The 20,000-nt window shown below is 49.2% G+C and overlaps 1 pseudogene; it reads right to left on the bottom strand.

Moving 5' to 3' along the window:
• LOC124029008 overlaps positions 1-1,659 on the bottom strand; it is a 3,730-nt pseudogene extending 2,071 nt beyond the window's left edge.
• Between the last annotated feature and the right edge of the window lie 18,341 nt (positions 1,660-20,000).

Below are 20,000 nucleotides of genomic sequence, written 5' to 3'. Positions count from 1 at the left end.
ACACACACACAGATACAGACAAACACACACACACATACAAGCCTGCAAACTTAAATAATATGTGCAAAAAGTGTGGAGCTGAGGAGTAGAACAAGTAAGAGAGCGAGATCAGGGCAACAGAGAAAGAGGGAGGGAGGAAGGGAGGGAGGGAGGGAGGAGCTCCAGATGGGGAGGTCCAGGGGAACACTTCATTTCCTCGATTGACAATAATGACTTTATAAACGACTGCTCCGTTCATACTGAACACACTGTCCATCACACACGGGAATTAAGGGAGTGAAACAGAGAAAGAGCCAGAGAGAGAGAGAGAGAGAGAGAGAGAGAGAGAGAGAGAGAGAGAGAGAGAGAGAGAGAGGTAGAGAGAGAGAGAGAGAGAGAGAGGGAGAGGTAGAGAGAGAGAAGAGAGAGAGAGGTAGAGAGAGTAGAGAGAGAGAGAGAGAGAGAGAGAGAGAGAGAGAGAGGAGAGAGGTAGAGAGAGAGGTAGAGAGAGAAGGATAGAGAGAGAGAGAGAGGTAGAGGTAGAGAGAGAGAGAGGTAGAGAGAGAGAGAGATAGAGAGAGAAGGATGAGAGAGAGAGAGAGAGAGAGAGAGAGAGAGAGAGAGAGAGAGATAGAGAGAAGGTAGAGGTAGAGAGAGAGGGAGAGGTAGAGAGAGAGGAGAGGTAGAAGATAGAGAGAGAAGGATAGAGAGAGAGGTAGAGAGAGAGAGAGGATAGAGAGAGAGAGTCAGAGAGGAGAGGGAGGTAGAGGTAGAGAGAGAGAGGGAGAGGTAGAGAGAGGTAGAGAGAGATAGAGAGAAGGATAGAGAGAGAGAGAGAGAGAGAGAGAGAGAGAGAAGGATAGAGAGAGAAAGAGAGAGAGAGAAGGATAAAGAGAGAGAAAGAAGGATAAAGAGAGAGAGAAGGATAGAGAGAGAGAGAGAGAGAGAGAGAGAGAGAGAGAGAGAGAGAGAGAGAGAGAGAGAGAGAGAGAGAAAGATTGAAAGAAAGAAAGAAAGAAAGAAAGAAAGAAAGAAAGAAAGAGAAAGAAGCATAGAGAAAGAATCCTTGTCCAACTAAAAATCAATGTTCTAAAGTGGAATGTTTTTGTCTTTTTCTCCTCTTTTCCTTTCTGATATTCTATCCCTTCTGCCTCCAGTATCCATCATTCCTCCCAGGCCAGTGTTGGTCTACTGACAGGTTGGATAGTGTGTCATAGTGCTCTGCTTCACACACTTCCCTGGCAGAGGGATATATGTGTTGTTCCCCTAGAGCTGTGCAGGCAGCAGAAGCCTTTAGGGAGGGGTCAGAGACCTGGCCCTTTGCATAGGTTATAAACACCTTCCACATGGCTGTGGAAAGACTGGATATACTCACTGATCTTTGAAAACAATGTTGGGAGAATAGAAGTGAGGGAACACAACCTGTTGCTGTGTGACATAACAGGGAGAACCCTAAAACATACTGACACACACACACACTGTCCCTCACCTGTCGTTGTGTTCCTTCAGCACCTGGTAGACACTGATGCGGAAGGTCTCATTCCCCCAGCGCTCGTGGATGAAGTCCTTATAGATGCGGAACTCTGCAGCGGTGACTGCTTCCCCATCGGGAATACGTGATGGGTCGAAACGAAACTCTGTGGTGCCGCCTGACCGAGAGAAACTCCTTATCGTGCTCCACTGGAACACAAAAACACACACAAAGGATCAGACAGACAGAACACCACAAACACAAGCATGCACGTGCACACACACAAACGCTCTCCTCTTCTCTGAACCCCAGAGACTGACTCTCCTCTCCTCCTCCCTGAACACCAGAGACTAGTCTCTCCTCCTCTCTAAACCCCAGAGACTTGTCTCTCCCTCTCCTCCTCACTGAACCCAAGAAACTCGTCTCTCCTCTCCTCCTCTCTGAACCCCAGAGACTAGTCTCTCCTCTTCTCTGTAGCCCAGAGACTCGTCTCCTTCCTCCTCCTCTCTGAACCCCAGAGACTAGTCTCTCCTCTCCTCCTCTCTGAACCCCAGAGACTAGTCTCTCCTCTTCTCTGTACCCCAGAGACTCGTCTCTCCTCTCCTCCTCTCTGAACCCCAGAGACTAGTCTCCTCTTCTCTGTACCCCAGAGACTCTTCTCTCCTCTCATCCTCTCTGAACCCCAGAGACTAGTCTCTCCTCTTCTCTGTACCCCAGAGACCGCGTCTCCTCATCCTCCCTGAACCCCAGAGACTAGTCTCTCCTCCCTCTGTACCCCAGAGACTGCGTCTCTCCTCTCCTCTTCTCTGTACCCCAGAGACTCGTCTCTCCTCTCCTCCTCTCTGAACCCAGAGACTAGTCTCTCCTCTTCTCTGTACCCCAGAGAATCGTCCCTCCTCTCATCCTCTCTGAACCCCAGAGACTAGTCTCTCCTCTTCTCTGTACCCCAGAGACTTGTCTCTCCTTCTCACACACACACACACACACACACACACACACACACACACACACACACACACACACACACACACACACACACACACACACACACACACACACACACACACACACACACACACACACACACACACACACAGGTAGCCTAGTGGTTAGAGTAGACTAGTGGCAGGTAGCCTAGTGGTCTCAGTGTTGGATTAGTAACCGAAAGGTTGCTAGTTTGAATCCCCGATCTGTCGATCTGCCCTTGAGAAAGGCACTTAACCCTAACTGCTCCAGGATTGCCATCAATAATGGCTGATCCCTGGCTGTGACCCCACTCTCTGAGGGTGTCTCAGGGGGAGTTGGGATATGCAAAAAAATATATTTCACACCTCACACTTGTACAGTGTATAAGCACCCCCTGTTTGACTGTTGGAGTGTGCACATAGATACGCACTCACATACTAAACATGGTGCTGTATGGCTGCTGTCTTGCTCTGACCCAATGTAGCCATTTTGTGATTCCGCACTGAGCTGAAGGGTAGAGCTGCCACTTTCAAGGAGCGGGACTCATTCATTTTTTTATTTATTTAACCTTTATTTAACTAGGCAGGTCAGTTAAGAACAAATTCTTATTTACAATGACGGCTCACGAAGAGGCAAAAAGGCCTCCTGCGGGGAGACGGGGTCTGGGATTAAAAATAAAAGGAGGCCCACAAGAATGGAATGGTCTACCATATCAAAAGCTTTGGCCAAGTCAATAGAATAGCAGCACAATATTGCTTAGAATCATGGACAATGGTGACATCATTGAGGACCTTAAAGGTTGCAGTGACACATCCATAACCTGGAGCGGAAACAGATTTCATACCAGAGATAATAGTATAGACATCAAGAAAGCCAGTCAGTTGATTATTGACAAGTTTTTTGATAAGCAGGGCCTATAGGCCTAGGATCACCGTGGTTGCCTACCAAGCAATGGGAACCTCCCCAGAAAGGATAGACAGGTTAAAAAGGTCGGAGAGAGGCTTGACGATGATAGGGACAGCAACCTTAAAGAAGAAAGGCTCTAAACCATCCGACCCAGATGTTTTTTGAGGTCAAGTTTCAGGAGCTCCTTTTCGCACCTCTGACTCAGTGACTGCCTGCAGGGATAAACTTTGTAGCAGGGCAGGGGAAAAAGAGGGAGAAGCATTAGAGATAGTCGCATTAGAAGGGGTGGGAGATGAGGAAATGTTGATGGGCAAGGTGGCATGGCTGAGTCAAATAGGAATTGTGACTTAATGAAGTGGTGATTAAAGGGCTCAGCCATCTGCTTCTTGTCAGTAATAACCACATCATCAACATTAAGGAACATTAAGTACTTCTTGGGGTTTAGACCCACAGAGAGAGAACTGCTCCTTAAAGTAACTAACTGGCCTTCCGGATAGCCTGAGTGCACTTATTTCTCGTTTGCCTGAACGAGAGCTAGTCAGCGTGAGGCATGCGTGTGCAAACGCCATTGCCAAATGCAATTCTTGTGGTGGATCAACTCTGCGAGATCACGGTCGAACAGCAGTTGCCATACCAGGCGGTGATACAGCCCGAAAGGATGCTCTCGATAGTGCATCTGTAGAAGTTTGTGAGTGCTTTTGATGACAAGCCAAATTTCTTCAGCCTCCTGAGGTTGAAGAGCGCTGCTGCGCCTTCTTCACAATACTGTTTGTGTGGGTGGACCAATTCAGTTTGTCTGTGATGTGTACGCCGAGGAACTTCAAACTTTCCACCTTCACAACTGTCCCGTCGATGTGGATAGGGGGTTCTCCTCTGCTGTTTCCTGAAGTCCAAATCATCTCCTAGTTTGTTGACGTTGAGTGTGAGTTATTTTCCTGACACCACACTCCGAGGGCCCTCACCTCCTCCTCCCGAGGGCCTCTCTAAATCGTTGTTGGTAATGAAGCCTACCACTGTAGTGTCGTCCGCAAACTTGATGATTGAGTTGAGGCGTGCATGGCCACGCAGTCAGCGGGTGAACAGGGAGTACAGGAGAGGCTCAGAACACACTCCTTTGTGGCCCTGTGTTGGAGGATCAGCGGGTGGGAGATGTTGTGCCACTCTACCTCACTACCTGGGCGGCCCGTCAGGAAGTCTAGTACCCAGTTGCACAGGACGGGCTTAAGACCCAGGGTCTTGAGCTTGATGACAAGTTTGGAGGGTACTATGGTGTTAAATGCTGAGCTGTAGTCAATGAACAGCATTCTCACATAGGTATTCCTCTTGTCCAGATGGGTTAGGGCAGTGTGCAGTGTGGTTGCGATTGCGTCATCTGTGGACCTATCGGGGTGGTAAGCAAATTGGAGTGGGTCTAGGGTGTCAGGTAGGGTGGAGGTGATATGGTCCTTGACTAGTCTCTCAAAGCACTTCATGATGACGGAAGTGAGTGCTACGGGGCGGTAGTCGTTTAGCTCAGTTACATTAGCTTTCTTGGGAACAGGAACAATGGTGGCCCTCTTGAAGCATGTGGGAACAGCAGACTGGGATAAGGATTGATTGGATATGTCCGTAAAGTGTTGTTGGGGCGGCAGGGTAGCCTAGTGGTTAGAGTAACCGGAAGGTTGCAAGTTCAAACCCCGAGCTGACAAGGTACAAATCTGTCGTTCTGCCCCTGAACAGGCAGTTAACCCACTGTTCCTAGGCCGTCATTGTAAATAAGAATTTGTTCTTAACTGACTTGCCTAGTTAAATAAAGGTAAAATAAAATATAAAAAAATAAAATAAAACACACCAGCCAGCTGGTCTGCGCATGCTCTAAGGATGCGGCTGGGGATGCCGTCTGGGCCTGCAGCCATGCGAGGGTAAACATGTTTAAATGTTTTACTCACGTTGGCTGCAGTGAAGGAGATTCCGCAGGTTTTGGTAGCGGGCCATGTCAGTGGCACGGTATTGTCTTCAAAGCGAGCAAAGTTATTTAGTCTGTCTGGGAGCAAGACATCCTGGTCCGCGACGGGGCTGGTTTTCTTTTTGTAATCCGTGATTGACTGTAGACCCTGCCACATACCTCTTGTGTCTGAGCCGTTGAATTGCAACTCTAATTTGTCTCTATACTGACGCTTACTCAGCTAGTCTAAAGGCCAGTTTTAATGCCACTTTCACCTCTTGATCCTCTGGGGGCAGTATTTCATTTTTGGATGAAAAACGTTCCCGTTTTAAACAAGATATTTTGTCAAGAAAAGATGCTCGACTATGCATATAATTGACAGCTTTGGAAAGAAAACACTCTGACGTTTCCAAAACTGCAAAGATATTGTCTGTGAGTGCCAAAGAACTAATGCTACAGGCGAAACCAAGATGAAATTTCATACAGGAAGTGAGCCAGATTTTTGAGGCGCTGTGTTCCAATGTCTCCTTATATGGCTGTGAATGCTCAAGGAATGAGCCTACACTTTCTGTTGTTTCCCCAAGGTGTTTGCAGCATTGTGACGTATTTGTAGGCATATCATTGGAAAATTGACCATAAGAGACTACATTTACCAGGTGTCCCCTCGGTGTCCTCTGTCAAAACTATTGCGTAATCTCCAGGTGCATGCATTTTTCCATTTTGAACAGAGGAGAAACCAAACTGCCACGAGTGACTTATCATCGAATAGATATGTGAAAAAACCTTGAGGATTGATTCTAAACAACGTTTGCCATGTTTCTGTCGATATTATGGGGTTAATTTGGAAAAAAGTTTGCCGTTGTAATGACTGAATTTTCGTGGTTTTTTCTTAGCCAAACGTAATGAACAAAACGGAGCGATTTCTCCTACACAAATAATCTTTTTGGAAAAACTGAACATTTGCTATCTAACTGAGAGTCTCCTCATTGAAAACATCTGAAGTTCTTCAAAGGTAAATTATTTTATTTGAATGCTTTTCTTGTTTTTGTGAAAATGTTGCCTGCTGAATGCTAGGCTAGGCTAGGCTTAATGCTATGCTAGGATATCAATACTCTTACACAAATGCTTGTGTAGCTATGGTTGAAAAGCATTTTTTGAAAATCTGAGATGACAAGTGTTGTTAACAAAAGGCTAAGCTTGTGAGCCAATATATTTATTTAATTTCATTTGCGATTTTCATGAATAGTTAACGTTGTGTTATGGTAATGAGCTTGAGGCTATAATTACGCTCCCAGATACGGGATTGCTCGTCGCAACAGGTTAATCAGAACAACAGTTTTCAGCTGTGCTAACATAACTGCAAAAGGGTTTTCTAATGATCAATTAGCCCTTTAAAATTATAAACTTGGATAAGCAAACACAACGTGCCATTGGAACACAGGAGTGATGGTTGCTGATAATGGGTCTCTGTATGTAGATATTCCATTAAAAAACCTGCCGTTTCCAGCTACAATAGTCATTTATAACATTAACTATGTCTACACTGTATTTCGGATCAATTTTAAGTTATTTTAATGGATAAAAAATTTGCTTTTCTATCAAAAACAAGGAAATGTCTCAGTGACCCCAAACTTGAACAGTAGTGTACAGTGTACTGTACTACTATAACTAACTAGAGCCCAGGGGAGCTATCAGGAACGCCCTGAGAGCTGCCAACACCTGCTCTGATCCTCCATTCCCCTCTCAACTTTCTCCTCTCTGATCTTTTTCCTCCATCCTTTTTTCCTCTCCCCTTTCTCCCTCTCTATCTCCTCTCCTCCTCCTTCATCTTTCTCCTCTTTCTCCTCTTTATCCCCTCCTCTTTCTCCTCTCCTCCTCTCCTTTCTCTATCCCCTCCTCTTTATCCCTCCTTCTTTCTCCTCTCCTCCTTCTTCTCCTCTCCATCCCCTTTCCTTTTATCCTCTCCCTCCCCTCCCCTCTTTCGGGTCTCCATCCTTCTCCTTTCTTTATCCCTCTCCTTGTTCTCCCTCTTCTATCCCCTCCTCTTTCTCCTCTCTATCCCTCCTTGTTCTATCTCCCTCCTCTTTATCCTGTCCCTCTTCACCTCTCTATTCCCTCCTCTTTCTCCTCTCCCCTTTTCACCTCTATATCCTCTCCTCTTTCTCCCTTCTCATCTCTCTTCTCCTCTCTATCCTCTCCCTCTTTCTCCTCTCCTATAACTAACCAGAGCCCAGGAGCCATCAGGAACGCCCCCTCCTCTCTGATCCTCCATTCCCTCAACTTTCTCCTCCTCTCCCTGAACCTTCCTCCAATCCTCCCTCTTTCTCCTTCTCCTATCCCCTCCCCTCTTCTCCCCTCCTCTTTCTCCTCTCTATCCCTGTCCATCTCCTATCCTCTCCCCTCCTTTCTCTCCTATCCTCTCCTCTTCTATCCCCCTCCTCTTCTCCTCCTCTCCCCTACTTCTCCCCTTCTAGCCTCCTCTTTCACCTTATCCTCTCTCCTCTTTCTCCTCTGTATCCTCTCCTCTCCTCTATCCCCTCCTCTTTTCTCCCCTATCCCCTCCTTATCCTCCCATCTTTATCATCTCTATCCCCTCCACTCTATTCTCTCCTTCCATCCTATCCCCTTTCTCCCTCTCTATCCCCTCCTTGTCATCCTCCATCTTTCTCCTCATCCTCTTTCTCCTCTCTATCCCTTCCTCTTTATCCACTCCTCTTCTCCTCTCCTCTTTCACCTCTCTATCCTTTTCTCCTCTTTCTCCTTCCCTCTCATCCTCCTCTTTATCCCTCTCTTTTCTCCTCCTATCCTCCCTCCTCCTCTGTTCCTCTCTATCTTTCACCTCTCTATCCCCTCCTCTTTATCCTCTATCCTCCTCCTTTCTCCTCTCCTCTCTTTCTCCTCTGCTCTCCCTATCTCTCTCTCCCTCTCTCCTTCTCTCCTCTCTCTTTCTCCTCTCTCCTCTCCTCTTCTTTCCTTTTGTCTCTCCTCTCTCTCTCTGTCTCTCTTCCCTCTCCCCTTTCTCCTCTCCTTTCCCCTCTCTCTCCTCTCTCTCCTCTCCTTCCTATCTCCTCTTTATCTCTCTCTCCGTCTCTTTCTCCTCTCTATCCCTCCTCTCTCTCCTCTCTTTTCTCCCTCTGTCCCTTCATCTTGATCCCTCTCTCCCTTTCTCCCCTCTTTGACTCCTCTCTCTCCTCTCTGTCCTCTCTCTCCTTCTCTGCTCTCTCTTTATCCCTCTCCTCTTCTCTCCTCTCTCCTCCTGTCCTCTTTCTCCCTCTCTTTCTCCTCCTCTATCCTCTCCTCATCTCCTCTTTCTCCTCTATCCTCTCTTCTCCCTCCTCTTCTCCCTCTCTCTCTCTTTTCTCCTCCTCTGTCCCTTCTCCTCTCTGCTCCTCTCCCTCTTTATCCCCTCATCTTTATCATCTCTATCCCCTCCTCTTTATCCTCCTCTCTCTCCCTCTCTCCTTCCTCTCTTTCCCCTCTCTCTATCCTCTCCTCTTTCTCCTCTCCCCTCTCTCCTCTCTATCCCTCCTCTTATCCCTCCCCTTTCTCCTCCCTCTTTCTCCTCTCCATCCTCTCTCCTCTCTGTCCCTCTTCTCCACTCCCATCTCCTCTCTTATCCTCTCTTTCTCTCTCTTTCTCCTCTCCCCTTTCTCTATCTATCCCCTCCTTTATCCTCTCTCCCCTTCTCCTCTCTCCTCCTCTTCTCCTCTCTCCTCTCCCTCTCTTCCTCCTCTCCTCTTTTCTCCTCTCTTTCCTCCCCTCCTCTTTCTCCCTCTCTCCTCTTTCTCCTCCCCTCTTCTCCTCTCCTTGTTCTCCTCTCTCCCTCCTTCTCCTTCTCCTCTTTCCCTCTCCTCTCTATCCTCTCCCTCTTTTCTCCCCTCTCCTCTTTCTCCTCTCTGTCCTCTCCTCTTTCTCCTCTCCTCTTTCACCTCACTATTCCCATCCTCTTTTTCCCTCTCTTTCACCTCTATATCCTCTCCTCTTGCTCCTCCTTTTATCCTCTCATCTTTTATCATCTCTATCCCCTCCTCTTTATCCTCTCTATCCCCTCTTCTCCTCTCTATCCTCTCCTCTTTCTCCTCTCCTCTTTCTCCTCTCTATCCCTTCATCTTTATCCTCTCCCCTTTCTCCTCTCCTCTTTGACCTCTCTATCCTCTCCACCTCTCTTTCTCCTCTTTCTCCTCTCTTTCTCCCTCTCCTCTTTATCCTCTCTCTTTCTCCTCTCTATCCCTTCCTCTTTTTCCTCTCCCTTTCTCCTCCTATCCCTCCTCTCTATCATCTCCTCTCTTTCTCTCTCATCCCTCCTCTTTCTCCTCTCTTTTCACCTCTCCCTCCTCTCCTCTTTCTCCTCTCTCTCTCCTCTCTATCCTCCTCTTTATCCTCTCATCTTTATCATCTCTATCCCCTCCTCTTTATCCTCCCCTCTTTCTCCTCTCTATCCCTCTTTCTCCTCTCTATCCTCCTCTCTCCTCCTCTCCTTTTCTCCTCTCTCTCCCTCCTCTCCTCTATCTCCTCTCTCCCCTCCTCTTTCTCCTCTCCTCTTTCTCCTCCCCTCTTTCTCCTCTCCATCCTCCCCTCTTTCTCCTCTCCTCTTTCTCCACTCTATCCCTTCCTCTTTATCCTCTCCTTTCTCATCTCCTCTTCACCTCTCTATCCTCTCCTCCTCTCTCTCCTCTCTCTTTCTCCTCTCTCTCCCTTCCTCTCTCTCCTCTCCCTTTCTCCTCTCTTTCCCCTCCTTTCTCCTCTCCTCTTCTCCTCTCTCTCCTCTCCTCTCTCTTCTCTCTCTCCTCCTCTCCTCTTTCATCTTTCTCCCTCCTCTTATCCTCTCTCCTTCTTTCTCCTCTCCTCCTCTCCTCTCCTCTTTCTCCTCTCTATCCCTTCCTCTTTTTCCTCTCCCTCTCCTCTCTTTCTCCTCCTCTTTCTCCTCTCATCTTTCTCCTCTCTATCCTCTCCTCTTTATCCTCTCCTCTTTCTCCTCTCCCTCTTTCTCCTATCCCCTCCCTCTTTATCCTCTCCTCTTTCTCCTCTCCTCTTTCTCCTCTCTCCATCCTCTCCTCTTTCTCCTCTTTATCCTCTCCTCTTCTCCTCCCCCTTTCTCCTCTCCATCCTCTCCTCTTTCTCTTCTATATCCTCTCCTTGTTCTCCTCTCTATCCCTCCTTCTCCCTTCTCTCCTCTTTCTCCCTCCTCCTTTTCTCCCTCCTTTCTCCTCTTTATCCTCTCCTTTCTCCTCTCCTCTTTCACCTCTCTTTCCCTCTCTTTCTCCTCTCCCTTTTCACCTCTATCCTCTCTCCTCTTTCTCCTCCTCTTATCATCTCATCTTCATCATCTCTATCCTCTCCTCGTTCTACTCTACACTACTATAACTAACTAGAGCCCAGGGAGCTATCAGGAACGCTGAGAGCTGCCAACACCTGTCTGATCCTCCATTCCCTAAGGAACTTTTCTTCTCTCTCACTCCTTCCTCCAATCCCTTTTCTCTCTTTCTCCTCTTTCTCCTCTCTCCCCTCCTCTTTCTCCCTCTCTCTCTTTCACCTCTCTATCCTCCTCTTTCTCCTGTCCTCTTTCTCCTCTCTCTCTTTCTCCTCTCTCCTCTCCTCTCCTACTCTCTCCCCTCCTCTTTCTCCTCTCTCCCCTCTCTCTATCTCCTCTCTCTCCTCTCTTTCACCTCTCTATCCTCTCCTCTCTCCTCTCTCTCCTCTGTATCCTCCTCTCTCCTCTCTGTCTCTCCCCTCTCTCTCCTCTCTCTCCTCCTTTCTCCTCCTCCCATCTTTATCATCTCTCCCTCCTCCACTCCCTCTCTCCCTCTTTCTCTCTCTCTCCCCTCTCTTTTCTCCTCTCTCTCTCCCCTCCTCTCTTTCTCCTCTCTCCCTCTTTCTCCTCTCCCTCTCTCTCCTCTCTCTCCTCTCCTCTTTGTCCTCTCCCCCTTTCTCCTCTCCTCTTTCACCTCTCTATCCTCTCTCTCCTCTTTCTCCTCTTTCCTCTTTCTCCTCTCCTCTCCTCTCTCTCCCCTCCTCTTATCCTCTCTTTCTCCTCTCTGCTCCTCTCCTCTGTCTCCTCTCTCCTCTTCCCCCTCTCTCCTCCTCTTTATCCTCCTCCTTCTCCTCTCCTCTTCTCCCTCTTTCTCCCTCCTCTCTTTCTCTCTCCTCTCTCTCCTCCTCTCTCTCTCCTCTCTCCTCGTTCTCCTCTCTCTCCCCTCCTCTTTCTCCTCTCTATCCCCTCCTCTATCCTCTCTCCCTTTTCCACTCTCTTTCTCATCTCTATCCCTTCATCTTGATCCTCTCCTTTCTCCTCTCCTCTTTGACCTCTCTATCCTCTCCAATTCTCCTCTCTCTTTCTCCTCTCTATCCCCTCCTCTTTATCCTCTCTATCCCCTCTTTCTCCTCTCTATCCTCTCCTCTTTCTCCTCTCCTCTTTCTCATCTCTATCCCTTCATCTTGATCCTCTCCCCTTTCTCCTCTCCTCTTGACCTCTCTATCCTCTCCAATTCTCCTCTCCTCTTTCTCTCCTCTCTATCCCCTCCTCTTTATCCTCTCCTCTTTCTCCTCTCTATCCCTTCCTCTTTTTCCTCTCCCTTTCTCTCCCTCCCCTCCTCTCTATCATCTCCTCTTTCTCCTCTCCTATCCACTCCTCTTTCTCCTCTCCTCTTTCACCTCTCTTTCCTCCCTCCCTTTCTCCTCTCCTCTTTCTCCTCTCTATCCCCTCCTCTTTATCCCCTCATCTTTATCATCTCTATCCCCTCCTCTTTATCCTCCCCCTCTTTCTCCTCTCTATCCCCTCTTTCTCCTCTCTATCCCTCTCCTCTCTATCCTCTCCTCTTTCTCCTCTCTATCCTCTCCTCTATCTCCTCTCTATCCCCTCCTCTTTCTCCTCTCCTCTTTCTCCTCCTCTCTTTCTCCTCTCCATCCTCCCCTCTTTCTCCTCTCCTCTTTCTCCACTCTATCCCTTCCTCTTTATCCTCTCCCCTTTCTCATCTCCTCTTTCACCTCTCTATCCTCTCCTCTTTCTCCTCTCATCCCCTCCTCTTTATCCTCTCTTTCTCCTCTCTATCCTCTCCTCTGTCTCCTCTCCTCTTTCACCTCTCTATCCCCCTCCTCTTTATCCTCTCCTCTTTCTCCTCTCCTCTTCTCCTCTCTATCCCCTCCTCTTTCTCCTCTCCTCTTTCTCCTCCCCTCTTTCTCCTCTCCTCATTCTCCTCTCTATCCCTCCTCTTTCTCTCTCTATCCCCTCCTCTCTATCCTCTCCTCTTTCTCCTCTCCTCTTTCCCTCTATATCCTCCCTCCTCTTTCTCCTCTCCTCTTTCACCTCTATTCCCATCCCCTCTTTTTCCACTCCTCTTTCACCTCTATATCCTCTCCTCTTGCTCCCTCCTCTTTATCCTCTCATCTTTTATCCTCTATCCCCTCCCTCTTTATCCTCTCTATCCCCTCTTTCTCCTCTCTCTCCTCTCCTCTTTCTCCTCTCTCTTTCTCCTCTCTATCCCTTCATCTTGATCCTCTCCCCTTTCTCCTCTCCCTTTGACCTCTCTATCCTCTCCAATCTCCTCTCTCTTCTCTCTCTCCTCTCTTTCCTCTCCCCTCTTTCTCCTCTCTATCCCTTCCTCTTTTTTCCTCTCCCCCTTTCTCCTCCCTATCCCCTCCCTCTATCATCTCTCTCTTCTCCTCCTCTATCCCCTCTCTTTCTCCCTCTCTCTTTCCCTCTCTATCCTCCCCTCTTTCTCCTCTCCTCTTTCTCCTCTCTATCCCTCCTCTTTATCCTCTCATCTTTATCATCTCTCTATCCCTCCTCTTTATCCTCCTCTTTCTCCCTCTCTATCCCCTCTTTCTCCTCTTTCCTCCTCTCTCTATCCTCTCCTCTTTCTCCTCTCTATCCTCTCCTCTATCACCTCTCTATCCCCTCCTCTTTCTCCTCTCCTCTCTCCTCCCTCTTTCTCCTCTCCATCCTCCCCTCTTTCTCCTCTCCTCTTTCTCCACTCTATCCCTTCCTCTTTATCCTCTCCCCTTTCTCATCTCCTCTTTCACCTCTCTATCCTCTCTCTTTCTCCTCTCTCTTTCTCCTCTCTATCCCTTCCCTCTTTTCCTCTCCCTTTCTCCTCTCTATCCCCTCCTCTTTCTCCTCTCCTCTTTCTCCTCTCTATCCTCTCCTCTTTACCCTCTCCTCTTTCTCCTCTCCTCTTTCTCATATCTATCCCCTCCTCTTTATCCTCTCCTTTTTCTCCTCTCCTCTTTCTCCTCCTCTTCTCCTCTCTATCCCTTCCTCTTTTTCCTCTCCCCTTTCTCCTCTCTATCTCCTCCTCTTTCTCCTCATCTTTATCCTCTCTATCCTCTCTCTCTTTATCCTCTCTCTTTCTCCTCTCCTCTTTCTCCTCTCTATCCCCTCCTCTTTATCCTCTCCTCTCTTCTCCTCTCCTCTTTCCCTCTCCATCCTCTCCTCTTTCTCTTCTTTATCCTCTCCCTCTTTCTCCTCCCCCTCTTTCTCCTCTCCATCCTCTCCTCTCTCTTCGACTCCTCTCCCTCTTCTCCTCTCTATCCCTCCTCTCTTTCTCCTCTCTATCCTCCTCTCTATCCTCTCTCCTCTTTCTCTCTCTCCTCTTCACCTCTATCCTCTCCTCTTTCTCCTCTCCTCTTTCACCTCTCTCTTCCTCCTCTTTCTCCTCTCCTCTTTCACCTCTATATCCTCTCCTCTTTCTCCCTCCTCTTTATCATCTCATCTTCATCATCTCTATCTCTCTCCTCGTTCTACTCTACACTACTATAACTAACTAGAGCCCAGGGAGCTCTCAGGAACGCCCTCAGAGCTGCCAACACCTGCTCTGATCCTCCATTCCCTCTCAACTTTCTCCTCTCTCCTCCTTCCTCTCTCTTCCTCTTTCTCCTCTTTCTCCCTCTCATCCCCTCCTCTCTCCCTCTCCTCTTTCACCTCTCTATCCTCTCCCTCTTTCTCCTCTCCTCTTCTCTCTCCTCTTTCTCTCTATCCTCTCCTCGTCTCTCCTCTCCTCCTTTCTCCTCTCTCCCCTTTCACCCTCTCTATCTTCTTCTCTCACCTCTCTATCCTCTCCTCTCTTCCCTCTGTATCCTCTCTCCTCTTCTCCTCCTCCCTCTCCTCTTTCTCCTCTCTATCCCCTCCTCTCTTATCCTCCCATCTTTATCATCTCTATCCTCCACTCTATTCTCTCCTCTTTCTCCTCTCTATCCTCTCTCTCCTCTCTCATCCCTCCTCTCTATCCTCTCTCCTCCTCCCCTCCTCTCTATCCCTCCTCTTATCCTCTCCCTCTTTCTCTCTCTCCTCTCCTCCTCTCCCTCCTCTTATCTCCTCCCTCTTTCCCTCTTCTTTCCTCCTCTCTCCCTCTCTCTCTTTATCCTCTCTCCTCCTCTCTATCCTCTCCTCTGTCTCCTCTCCTTTCTCCTCTTTCCCTCCCTCTTTATCCTCTCTCCTCTCTCCTCTTCCTCTCCTCTCCCTCTCCTCTCCCTCTCTTTCACCTCTCTCTATCCCCTCCCTCTTTCTCCCTCTCTCTCCTCCCATCTCTTCCTCTTTTCTCATCCTCTTTCTCCTCTCTATCCCCTCCCCTTTTCTCTCTCTCCTCTCTGACCTCTATCCCTCTCTCTCCCGTCCTCTCCCTCTCTCCTCTCTCCCTCTCTCCTCTCTCCCCTCTCCCTCTCTATCCCTCTCTCTCTCTCCTCTCCCTCCTCTCAGCTCTCTCCCCTCTCTCTCTCCTCTTGACCTCTCTCTCCTCTCTCTTCCTCTCTCCTCTCCCTTCTCTCCCTCTTTCTATCCCTTCCTCTTTATCCTCTCTCTTTCTCCTCTCTATCCCTCTCTCTCTCTCTCCTCTCTTCCTCTTTCTCCTCTCTCCTCTTTCTCCTCTCTCCTCTCCTCCTCTTTCTCCTCTCCTCTCTCTCTCTCTCCTCTTTCTCCTCCTCCTCTCTATCCCCTCCTCCTCTTCTTATCCTCTCTCATTCTCCCTCTCCTCTCCTCCTCTCCTCTCTCTCCCCTCTCCTCTCTCTTCTCTTTCCTCTCTATCCCTCTCCTCTTTCTCCCTCCCCTCTTTCTCTCTCCATCTCCCCTCTCTCCTCTCTCTCCTCTCTCTCCTCTCTCCCTCTCCTCTTTCAGCTCTCCCTCTCTCTCTCCCTCTTTCTCCTCTCTATCCCCCTCCTCTTTCTCTCTCCTCTTTCTCCTCTATCCTCTCCTCTGTCTCTCTCCTCCTCTCCTCCTCTCCTCTTTATCTCTCCCTCTCCTCCCTCTTTCTCCTCTCTATCCCCTCCTCTCTATCCCTCTTCTCCTCTTTTATCCTCTCTCTATCTCCTCTTTCTCTTCTCTCCCTCCTCTCATCCCTCTCCTCTTTCTCTCTCCTCTTTCTCCTCTCCTCTTCTCCTCTCCCTCTTTCTCCTCCATCCTCCTCTCCTCTTTCTTTCTCATCCCTCTCTCTGCTCCTCTCTCTTTCTCCTCTCTCCTCTCTCCCCTCTCCTCTTTTATCCCTCTCCCTCTCTTCTCCTCTCTATCCTCTCTCCTCTTTCTCCTCTCCTCTCTCTCCTCTCTCTCCTCTCCCCCTTTCCTCTCCTCTCCTCTTTCTCCTCTCCCTCTATCCCTCTTTCTCTCTCTATCCTCTCTTTATCTCCATCTTCTCCTCTCTCCTCTCTCCTCTTTCTCCTCTCTCCTCTCTCCTATCCCTCTCCTCTTCTCTCCTCTTTCTCCTCTCTCCTCTCCTCCTCTCTCCTCTCCTCTTTCACCTCTCTGATCCTCTCTTCCTCTCAACTTTTCTCCTCTCTATCCCCTCACTCCTTCTCTCTCCATCTCCTCCTCTTTCTCTCTCCTCTCCTCCTCTCTCCCCTTTCTCCTTCATCCCCTCTTTCTCTATCTCCTCTCTCCTCTTCTCACCTCTCTATCCCCTCCTCTTTCTCCTCTCCTCTTCTCCCTCTCTCTCCTCTTTCTCCTCTCCATCCTCTCTCTCTTTCTCCTCTCCTCTCTCTCCACTCTATCCCTCTCCTCTTTCCTCCTCTATCTCCTCTTTCTCCTCTCTCTATCCCTCTCTCTCCTCTCTCCTCTTTCTCCTTCACCTCCTCTTCCTCTCCTCTTTCTCCTCTCTCCTCCTCTCCTCTCTCTCCTCTCTCTCCTCCTTTCTCCTCTCTCTCCCCTCTCTTTCTCCTCCCTCATCTTCTTCTCCTCCTCTTTATCCCTCCTCTCTCTATCCTCCCTCTCCTCTTTCTCCTCTCTATCCCTTCCTCCTCTCCTCTCCCCTTTCTCCTCTTATCTCCTCCTCTTTCTCCTCTCTCTCCTCTTTCTCCTCTCTCCTCTTTATCCTCTCCTCTTTCTCCTCCTCTTTCTCTCTCTCATCCCCTCTCTTTATCTCTCTCCTCTCTCCTCTCTTTCTCCTCTCCATCCTTTCTCCTCTCTTCTCTTTATCCTCTCTCTCTTTCTCCTCTCTCCTCTTTCTCCTCTCTCCTCCTCTCCTCTCTTGTCTCTCCTCTCTCCTCTTTCTCCTCTCTATCCTCTCCTCTTTCTCTCTCTCCTCTTCACCTCTATATCCTCTCCTCTTTCTCTCTCCTCTTCACCTCTCTATTCCCTCCTCTTTTCTCTCCTCTTTCACCTCTATATCCTCTCCTCTTTCTCCTCTCTTTCTTCATCTTCTCTCTCTATCCTCTCCTCTTTCTACTCTCTCCTCTCTTTCTCCCAAGGGAGCTCTCCAGGAACTCCCTCAGAGCTGCCTCTCCTGCCTGATCCTCTCTCCATTCCCTTCAACTTTCTCCTCTCCTCCTCCTTCCTCCAATCCTCTCTTCTCCTCTTCTTTCTCCTCTTTCTCCTCTCATCCCCTCCTCTCTCTCCTCTCCTCTTCACCTCTCTATCCTGTCCTCCTCCTGTCCTCTTTCTCCTCTCCTCTTTCTCCTCTCTATCCTCTCCTCGTTCTACTCTATCCCTCCTCTTTCTCCTCTCTATCCCCTACTCTCTATCTCCTCCTCTCTAGCCTCTTCTCTTTCACCTCTCTATCCTCTCCTCTTTCTCCTCTGTATCCCTCTCCTCGTTCTCCTCTCTATCCCTCTCCTCTTTCTCCTCTCTATCTCCTCCTCTTTCTCCTCCCATCTTTATCCTCTCTATCCTCCTCTCTATCCTCTCATCTTTCTCCTCTCCCTCCTCCTCTCTATCCCCTCCTCTTTATCCTCTCTCTTTCTCCCTCCCTCTTTCACCTCTCTATCCTCTCCTCTTTCTCCTCTCCTCTTTCTCCTCTCCCTCTCCTCTTTATCCTCTCTCCTCTCTCTCTCTTTCTCCTCCATCTCTCTCCTCTTTCTCTCTATCTCTCTCTCTGTCCTCTCCTCTGTCTCCTCTCCTCTCCCCTCTCTTCCCCTCCCTCTTCTCTTCTCCTCTCTCCTCTTTCCCCTCCTCCTCTTTCTCCTCTCTCCTCTCCTCATCCCCTCCTCTTTCTCCTCTCCTCTTTCTCCCTCTCTATCCCGTCCTCTTTCTCCTCTCCTCTTTCTCCTCTTTCTCCTCCTCCTCTATCCCCTCCTCTCTCTCTCCTCTCCTCCTCTTTCTCCTCTCCTCTTCTCTCCTCTCTCTCCTCTTTCTCCTCTCCCTCTTTCTCTCTCTCCTCCCCCCCTTTCTCCTCTCTCTCCCTCTCTCTCCTCCTCTCTCTCTTCTCCTCTCCCTCTCTTCTCCTCTCTATCTCCTCTTTCTCCTCTCCTCTTTCTCCTCTCTCTTCTCCTCTCTCCTCCTCTCCTCTACTCTCCTCTCTTTCTCCTCTCTCATCACTTTCTCCTCTTCTCCCTCTCCTCTTTCTCCTCTTTCCCCCCCTCTTCTCCCTCTCTCTTCTCTCCTCTTTCTCTCCTCTCTATCCTCTCTCTCTGTCCTCTCCTCTTTCAGCTCTCTCCCTCTCCCTCCTTCTCTCTCTCCCCCCTCTTTCTCCCTCTCTTCCCCTCTATCCTCTCCTCTTTCTCCCTCCTCTTATCCTCTCTCCTCTCCCTCTTCTCCCTCCCCCTTCTCTCCTCTCTCATCCCTCTCTCTATCCTCCTCCTCTTTATCCTCTCTCTCTCTCCTCCCCTCTTTCTCTCCTCTCCATCCTCTCCTCTTTCTCCTCTTTATCTCTCTTGTTCTCACTCTCTTTCTCCTCTCTCATCCCTCCTCTTTCTCCTCTCTATCCCCTCTCTCCTCTCTCTCTCTCTCTCCTCCCTCTTTCTCCTCTCTATCCTCTCCTTTCTCTCTCCTCTTTCACCTCTCTATTCCTCTCCTCTTTCTCCCTCTCACTCTCCTCTACCCCCTCTTTCTCCTCTCTCTCTTCTCCTCTCTCTCCTCTCCTCTTTATCATCTCATCTTCGATCATCTCTATCCTCTCCTCGTTCTACTCTACACTACTATAACTAACTAGAGCCCAGGGGAGCTCTCTCGCCCCTCAGAGCTGCCAACACCTGCTCTGATCCTCCATTCCCTCTCAACTTTCTCCTCTCCTCTCCTTCCTCCAATCTCTCTTCTCCTTCTCCTCTTTCTCCTCTCATCCCCTCCTCTTTCTCCTCTCCTCTCTTTCACCTCTCTATCCTGTCCTCTTTCTCCTCCCTCCTCTCTCTCCTCTTTCTCCTCTCTCTCCTCTCCTCGCTCTACTCTATCTCCTCTCTTTCTCCTCTCTATCCCCTCTCTCTCTCCTCCTCTCTCTCTCTCTCCTCTCTTCACCTCTATCCTCTCCTCTTTCCCCTGCATCCTCTCCCCTTTCTCCTCTCTATCCCCTCCCTTCTCCTCTATCCCTCCTTTTATCCTCCCATCTTTATCCTCTCTCCCCTCCTCTCTATCTCTCCTCTCTTTCTCCTCTCTATCCCTTTCTCCTCTCTCCCCCTCCTCCTCTTTCTCCTCTCTCCTCTCTCCTCTCTCCTCTATCACCTCTTTATCCTCTCCTCCTCTCCTCTCCTCTTTCTCCTCTCTATCCCACTCCCTCTTTCTCCCTCTCTTTTTCTCCTCTCTCCTCTCCCTCTGTCTCCCTCTCCTCTCTCTCCTCTCTATCCTCTCCTCTGTCTCCTCTCCTCTTTCTCCTCTCTATCCCCTCCTCTTTATCCCTCTCCCTCTTTCTCCTCTCCTCTTTCTCCTCTCTCTCCCCTCTCTTTCTCCTCTCTCATCTCTTTCTCCTCTCTCCCCTCCCTCCTCTTTCTCCTCTTTCTCCTCTCTCTCCCCTCCCTTCTCTCTCCTCTTTCTCTCTCTCTCTCTCTCCCTCTCTATCCCCTCCCTCTGTCCCTCTCCCTCTTTCTCCTCTCTATCCTCTCTCCTCTTTCTCCTTCTCTCTCTCTCTCTTCTCTCTCTCCTCTTTCTCACTCTCTCCTCTTTCCCCTCTTCTCCTCTCTCTCCTCTTTCTCCTCTCTCCTCTCCTCGTTCTCTCTCTCTATCCCTTTCTCCTCTCTCCTCTCTATCCCCACTCCTATCCCCTCCTCTCATCGCTTCTTCACCTCTCCTCTCATCTCCCTCTCTATCCCTCCTCTTTCTCTCTCTATCCCCTCCCTCTCTCATCCTCTCCTCCTTCTCCTCTTTCCCCTCCTCTCTCCTCTCCTCTTTCCTCATCTCTATCCCCTCCTCTTAACCTCTCCTCTTTATCCTCCTCCTCTCCTCTCGTTCCTCTCCTCATTTTCCTCTCCTCTTTCTCCTCTCCATCCTCTCCTTTTCTACCTCTCCTCTCCTCTTTCTCCCCTCTCTCTCCTCTCATCCCCTCCTCTCCTCTCTTTCTCCTCTCTATCCCTCTTTCTCCTCTCTCTCCCCTTTCTCCTCTATCCCCTCCTCTTTATCCTCTCCTCTTTCTC

This window comes from Oncorhynchus gorbuscha, unplaced genomic scaffold, assembly GCF_021184085.1.
Source record: "Oncorhynchus gorbuscha isolate QuinsamMale2020 ecotype Even-year unplaced genomic scaffold, OgorEven_v1.0 Un_scaffold_5238, whole genome shotgun sequence".
In the NCBI taxonomy this organism is placed as follows: Eukaryota; Metazoa; Chordata; class Actinopteri; order Salmoniformes; family Salmonidae; genus Oncorhynchus; species Oncorhynchus gorbuscha.
The sequence above is the reverse complement of the archived record's forward strand: the minus strand, read 5'-3'. Positions and strand labels throughout refer to the sequence as shown.